This window comes from Alexandromys fortis, unplaced genomic scaffold (genome assembly GCF_014885135.2).
Source record: "Alexandromys fortis isolate MF-2015 unplaced genomic scaffold, M_Fortis_MF-2015_v1.1 scaffold_174, whole genome shotgun sequence".
Lineage (NCBI taxonomy): Eukaryota > Metazoa > Chordata > Mammalia > Rodentia > Cricetidae > Alexandromys > Alexandromys fortis.
Genome location: NW_026068063.1, coordinates 1,236,047 through 1,242,638, shown reverse-complemented (window position 1 = coordinate 1,242,638; position 6,592 = coordinate 1,236,047). Strand labels below are relative to the sequence as shown.

Sequence of the window (6,592 nt, the reverse complement as noted above, 5' to 3'; positions counted from 1 at the left end):
GGAACATGGAATTAGAGACCGTTGTAAGCTGCCATTGAGTGCTGAGAATCAATCTTGAGTTATGTCTGGGAAGAGCAGTCAGTGCTCTTAACCGCTGAGTCATCTCTCACCCCAAGGCTGTACAGCTTTAAAGACATAAACTGGCTGGGATCAGAGACCCATCTGCTTCTGGCTCCCAAGTGCAGAGATTAAAAGGCTTGTGTAGTGTTTTTTGAGGGGTAGAGAGTGGCCTGGAGACAGGGTTTCTCTGTCTCTTTGGCTGTCCTGGAACTCACTCCATAGACCAGACTGGCCTCCAAATCAATAAACTCCTGCCTCTGCCTACCGAGTACCTGCACTAAAGAAATTAAGGTCCTTGATCATGGCTGTTCTGTGGTTTTTCGAGACAGGGTTTCTCTGTGGCTTTGGAGCCTGTCCTGGAACTAGCTCTTGTAGACCAGGCTGGTCTCGAACTCACAGAGATCCGCCTGCCTCGGCCTCCCGAGTGCTGGGATTTAAGGCGTGCGCCACCATCGCCCGGCTACTCTGACTAGCTTTGAGGAATTCTGGGTAGCCATGGGCTAGGGGAAGAGAACAGGCTTCTGTTCCCATTGCATAGACAGATAAACTGAGACCCAGAGGAAGGGTTTAGCTAGGTCCATTCCCTTGACCACTAAGCTACCTGCCATTACAAACTGGAAGCCAATCTAGAATACACTTGGGCTTGGAGAGTCTAAGCCAATCTCAAATGTCACCTCAAGGCCATCAGTGCCTGTCAAGCCTTCTGGGGCACACAGAGGGAAACAGGCATCACACCCAGGGAAGTGGGCATTGGGCTGGGTGTGGGCTCCCATCACACAGCGGAGACAGAGCTGAAATGCCTGCTTTGGTGCACTCCCCTAAGGCAAGCGTTAAAACCAAGTCCAGACTGGTCTGAACAAGTCCCAAAGCTAGAGGGGCCACAGAGACAAGTACTGGGTGCTGCCTGCTGCCCTGTGACCTGTGATTCCTTTCCCTCAGTCCCCTGTGAAAATGATCACGGCGAACAGGATAAGCCTCGATGCTGAAGTCAACTCCCTGGTCCAAATTTTGACTCTTGCTGGAGAGATGGCTCAGGGGTTAAGAGTACGTGCTGCTCATTCAGAGGACCAAGTTCAGTTCCCAGCATCTATACCAGGCAACTTAAAGCCGTCTCCGACCCCAGCTCCAGGGATCTGATGCCCTGTTCTGGCCTCTGTGGGCACCGCGTATAAACAGACACACAAACCCTGGAAAGTTACTCTTCTTTCCCTTGCATGGAGAATAGGTGTTATTATAGTAGGCCCTGGCTCCCAGAGCTGTTATGACAACGCTCCCTGCAAAAACGCCTAGCACAGAATCAGCCCTCAATTCAATCGGCACAGGTAGCCAGCCAGCTGTCTGGGCCAGCTAGGGGTCAGCAGGACCTGTAGACAAGCAAGGAGGATGCCTCCGGCTGTGGGACCACAGCAGACACTCATCTCCAACCCCAAGGGAGGCTCTCCGGGATGCAGAGCTCAGAACACCGCCAGGCCCCTTCAAACCGTGTAACTCATTCCTCGTTATTCTCCGGCCTGACTGAACAGCTGCTTCAGGAGGGAATAAAATACGCTCCGCATAGTTTAAATGTTTCACTTATGAAAATGTCAGGGCCAACTTTATAAACGGTGTAACAGTAAAGACACTTACGAGAGACTGGTCCGGACTCACCAAGGGCTGGGGCGGGGGAAGGAGCACAGCCTCCACCATGGCCAAGTGGTTGGGATTCCCAGAAGGCGCCATCTGGGATGTCTCAGAGGGGGCACCAGATCACATCCTGGTCTCCCCACATGAAATAGGATCCTCTCTCTGGAAGCCCAGTTCAGCCAGAGGAGAGGGGGCACTTCCGGCCTGGGTCTGTTTCCCACACTCCAGGGTGCCTGGGTCTCTAGCCAATCAAGTTAATTGAAAAATTACCTGAGGCTGAGAAAAAGCAGGCCCAGCTGAGGGGAAGAGGCTCTCAGGAACCCTGCTGGTCCCCAGCAAGCCTGGACTATAGCAGAGGGAGTACCTAGAGGCCTTCTAGGAATTTTGCAGCTCCAGGGCTCTCTCTTTGCGATGCAGAAGGCCATGAAAACTTCCAGCCTCAGACTGAACTGAGTAGAGAACCTGCCTAGCATGCATGAGGCTTTGGGTTCAGTTCCCTATATGGCAGGGTGTAACTCTAAGTCCGGCGGAAGAGGTGGAAGAGGCAGAAGCAGACTAATTGGAGAATCCGAGGTTCAAGGCTCCTTCAGTGAGAAAATTTAGGCACAAAGGAAAGAAAAACAGGAATAAAGAAGGACCTGACACACGAGTGCAGGCCAGTGAGTGTGGGTCTTGTTCACCTGGCTGGCAGGCATCTCCCAAGGTGCTCCCCAACACCCAGTCCTAGGAAGCCTGGGATTCAGACCAGCCACAAGACACAGGAGAAGCAGCTGCCTGTACCTCACAGGACAAGATGGTGCCCTTATGCCCAGGAAGCTCTGCAATGGGCCCAGACTGTTAAATCCCAATATGTGGCTTTTAACTTTGCCTTCAAAGTGCCCTCACGTCTATTATGTTTATGATTTCAACCCAGTGGTGTGCTTTATTGTTCTCATTAGAAGGATAAATGGTGATTCAGCCTAGTCATACAGGGTGGGTGGTGCAGCCTGAGGCTGGCCCTCCACCTCCTCCTGTCCACCCCTTCCTATTCCAGCCTGCGGCCTCCTGGGCACACCTAAGTCTCCCCAGGCTGCTCTGTTCACTTGTGTTCTCCTAAGACCCTATCAGTTCCAAATTGGTTAGCCACATCTTGAGCCCTCTGCCATCAGCTTCTGGGCACTACAAAACGGGAGGCCACTGGGGACCCCATTACTGCACCCCTCCTTCCAGGAAGCCACATCCTGCAGGACTAAACATGAACAAAGCTATTTTTAAAAAATGCTTCCTTGGGCTGAGCTGGAGAGGTGGCGCGCTTGGTCAAGTGCGTGTTTAGCATGCACGAGGTCGCGATTTCAAACCCCAGCGTGATGAAGCGTGTCTTTCATTCTAGTATCGAGGTGGAGGCAAGAGGGTCAGAAGTTCAGGGTCATCCTGGGCTACAGAGAGAAATCAAAGCCGCCTGGACTAAAGGAGTCCCGAACTAAAGACAAAAAGAGGGGGGAAAAATCAGAAAAGGACAAGAAAAACATTTTCTTTTTGTTTGGGGGGGGGGGGTTCTGGGCAAAGTGGTCCATGAGTCAAATGTATAACCAGGACCCAGAAAAATGTGGGATTTGGGAAGAGGAAGGAACAATGGGGTGAGGGGGAGTCCCGGGGAACCCTGATCCCACCACAGAGCTTTCTGTGTGACTTCTGCCTTTGGGAACCTCCCCAGAGGCAATGTTGCCCAGTGGTGAGGAAGAGGCTTCAGCCCCAGGTGTTTAGGTTGAGTGTCTGCCACTCAGGAAGAGCCCCAGAAAGTCAGAAATGCCTCTCTAGGTCTTGGTGCCCTCCTCTACCTTACAAGGTTGATGAGAGAGTGAATGAATCTCTACATCAAAGAACATTCTGGCAGGTGAGAAGTACTACACACCGCTGGGACACTCTCCTCCCTCCTGCTCCTTCTTTGAGACCCGCATGACCTTCTGGCTTTCCTCCTGCCTGGCAGCACTGTCCCTGATGACCTCTGGGCCTTCTGTCCCCACACCTCAGGTAGAACATTCTTTGGTGACAGGTCTTTCAGAGTAGGGTTTCCAGCAGTTAGGGGCTGGCTGTCCCACACAGTACTAATATAGGAGTTCAACACAGCAATCCTCTCCTGGCATTCTCCAGTTTAAGGCCAGGGATGTGTCTTCTTTTCCCGCCTGGAGTGGCTGCTGATATCCCGATAGCATCTCCCATCTTCCCTGTCCCAGACCTTGGCTGTCTGGCTCCCCCAGCAGTTCAAAGGTCAGGCTGCTTCCAATTTGCAAGCTGCCTCTTGGGAGAGCGGAGGGGGAAAGCATTTGAAAAATGTAAATGAAAGCTCTCGGTGCCCCCCCCCCCCCGCCCACCCAGTTCACAGCCAGCTGGACAGAATACAGAATACAAGGCCTGGTACTGTGGGCCCAAGAGCAGCGAGCAAGGCAAGGGCTGTGCAGGATTTACTCGGCTCCTATCCTAGACCAGGTCTCCTGACACGGAACATTTTACATCTTTAACCCAGGGCCTTTTGGAATGTAGCCGGTGAGTGCCAGGGACTGCAGACCCCAGCAGCTAGGGTGGCTCCAACCTACTCTAGAAGCCCAGGAGATGCACTCCCTGGGACAGTCATGCTGGCACAAGCCACAGGCAGAGAAGGGTCAGGCTAGGACTGCCCTGGGTGCTGTCTGCGAGCCTGCTGGATGCCTCCATGGGAAAATGAAGCTGCCAGAACGCGGGCTCCAGCTTGACCGCAGGGTGATCACAGAAAAGCGGCTGACTTCAATAAGGGAAAGCTTGAAGTGATGGGGGACAAACACTGGATGTGGTGGGGTGAAGCTGAGGCTGGGGTGCCTGAGAGCTTGGGGGGTTCTATGCCCAGCACCGAAACCTCAAAACCAGAAAACAGAGGCCTGGAGGCAAAACGTTTCGAGCAGGTCCTGCGCTCTTCAGTCCGTTGCGTCAGCTTTCCTGCCCGGCTCTCTTCAGCTAACTGGAGCTCTTCCCTTCCCTCCATTGCCCGTTTCAAACCATGTATACCACAAACTGTGTGGGCCTTGGGCTGGGGACCTCTCTCCTGACACCCGCGAAATACTCCAGATCCCCAGGGGCAGCCTGAGTGGAAGGAAAGACAGATGTGTGTACCTGGGCTCACGGGACAGGCAGGGGTGGAGGTCATAAAACAAAGCAACGTAACACACACAGACGCACACGCGCACGCACACAGAGCACAGCTAGCTGGTGTTTTTAAGTGGCCCAGACAAGACAGATGTTTGCATCATCAATAATTGAGGATGTTAAAAACAAAAAATAAGAAAGTAACCCAAGTTATTGCCCTGTGCTCCTTGCATTGCAAGTCAAGGAACTGCCACGTACCAAGTCAGTCGTGACCAAAAAAAAAAAAAAAGTCAGCTTTGCTCCTTCTCTGTCCCTGACCTGGAGCAAGCCTCAACCCACATCCAGGAATCCAAGTGACTCTTGGGATAAGCAGATAACTCAATTGCAGCAGCGATCAGAATTTTCGGAAAAAGATGGGTTCAGTTATATAACACCCCAGAGCCTGGGCAGTCCTTAGACTCTGAAGAGATCTCTGAATTTCCTAATCTAGCATTTCCCCTGCACACATGCCTGTAGAGGACTAAAGCTTCGGAAACAGAGGGAGCTCCAACACCCCCAGCCCAAAGCAGCGGCCGGTGTGTACAGCGGTCCCACGAAGTACCAGGGTGACAGGACATCACAGCAAAGACTCACCCAGGACCTCACTGGAGCAGCGGGCACTCTGGGGTGGGTGGCATTCGAGTCAACCTGACAAGCCCCACATGCAAAGAGCCAGGTCCAGGAGTTCTGTGTTGAGTTGACCCAGGACAGCAATGACCAGAGAAAGATGGGGGGAGAGAACCTGAGAGGTGTCACCCTGAGCTGGTCCTGCAGTCAGGGTGGACGAGAAGGAGGAGTGGTAAGCAGAGGCAAAGTGACCAGGAGGAGGAGGCGCCACAGCGGTGGAGGAACTACCTGATCAAGTAGTCAAAACAAATAACAACCAAACAAACCTGCAAGGCTGGGTGTGGCTGTCTTTACTGCCTGCCCCTAGGAGGGTGGAAGGATCCAAGAGGCTGTGCGTTCAAGGTCAGCCTGGTCCCCACAGCACCAGACCAGGCAGAGCAAAAAGCAAAGTCTAGGCAAAAAGAAATGAAAACACACCAAGGGAGACACACTCCACTCCACACCCCACAGGATGTCTCTCCTCAGCACCATGGCTTCCTAACGTAGGTTCTGCATGTGAGCGCCATTTAAAAAAAATCAAAAACAACAAACAAAAATCAACAACCAAATCACACCAAAAACTGTCAGCAGAAAAAGGTTTCTGAACACACATACACACACACACACACACACACACACACACACACACACACCCAAGATCAAGGATGTCGTGAACCTGAGGTGCTTCCGGCAGCACTAGCCTGTGTTGCATCCTGAGACACCACTGCAGGCTCGGGTCTGACCACACAACACGCCCACTGAGCCATTCATGCCCTCACCCATGTAATGCCAATGCAGGCTGGGTGAAACTCCTTAGGCTCGGGGCCAAGACTTCTGTGTTTTTCCTGGACATACAGAACTTTCAGCTCTTGCAGGAAACATTAACAGTTTAATTATGGAAAACAAAGACTTTTGATATTTTCCTCCAAGCATGCCTTTAGTGCACATCAAATCAGCAAATCCTTGGCCTGTGTTGCTAGATGCTTGCTTCTGAAAAAAATGCTATCTGAGATGCTGACTTCAGCTTCGTAAAACTCGTTCAATAAATCTTGGCTTGGGATTAGGACAGAAATCACAACAATCACCGAGATGGCCCTACACACACTTCTGCCAAGTTGTACCATGTGGCCATGTGAAGTAACACTCTCAGTATAATTGTTAAATTATG

General features: G+C 52.0%; 1 protein-coding gene across 8 annotated transcripts in view; it reads right to left on the bottom strand.

Moving 5' to 3' along the window:
* The window catches only part of Kazn (kazrin, periplakin interacting protein), an 892,416-nt gene that overhangs the window by 98,742 nt on the left and 787,082 nt on the right, over nt 1–6,592 (bottom strand). Inside the window, exon 1 of one of the 8 annotated variants that reach the window (XM_050120359.1) lies at nt 5,413–5,617. The exons of the other annotated variants lie outside the window; for them this stretch is intronic. The gene's annotated coding sequence lies outside the window, so the exon portion shown is untranslated. Of the gene's footprint in view, nt 1–5,412; nt 5,618–6,592 lie in introns of those variants that run through there. 8 annotated transcript variants of the gene reach the window in all.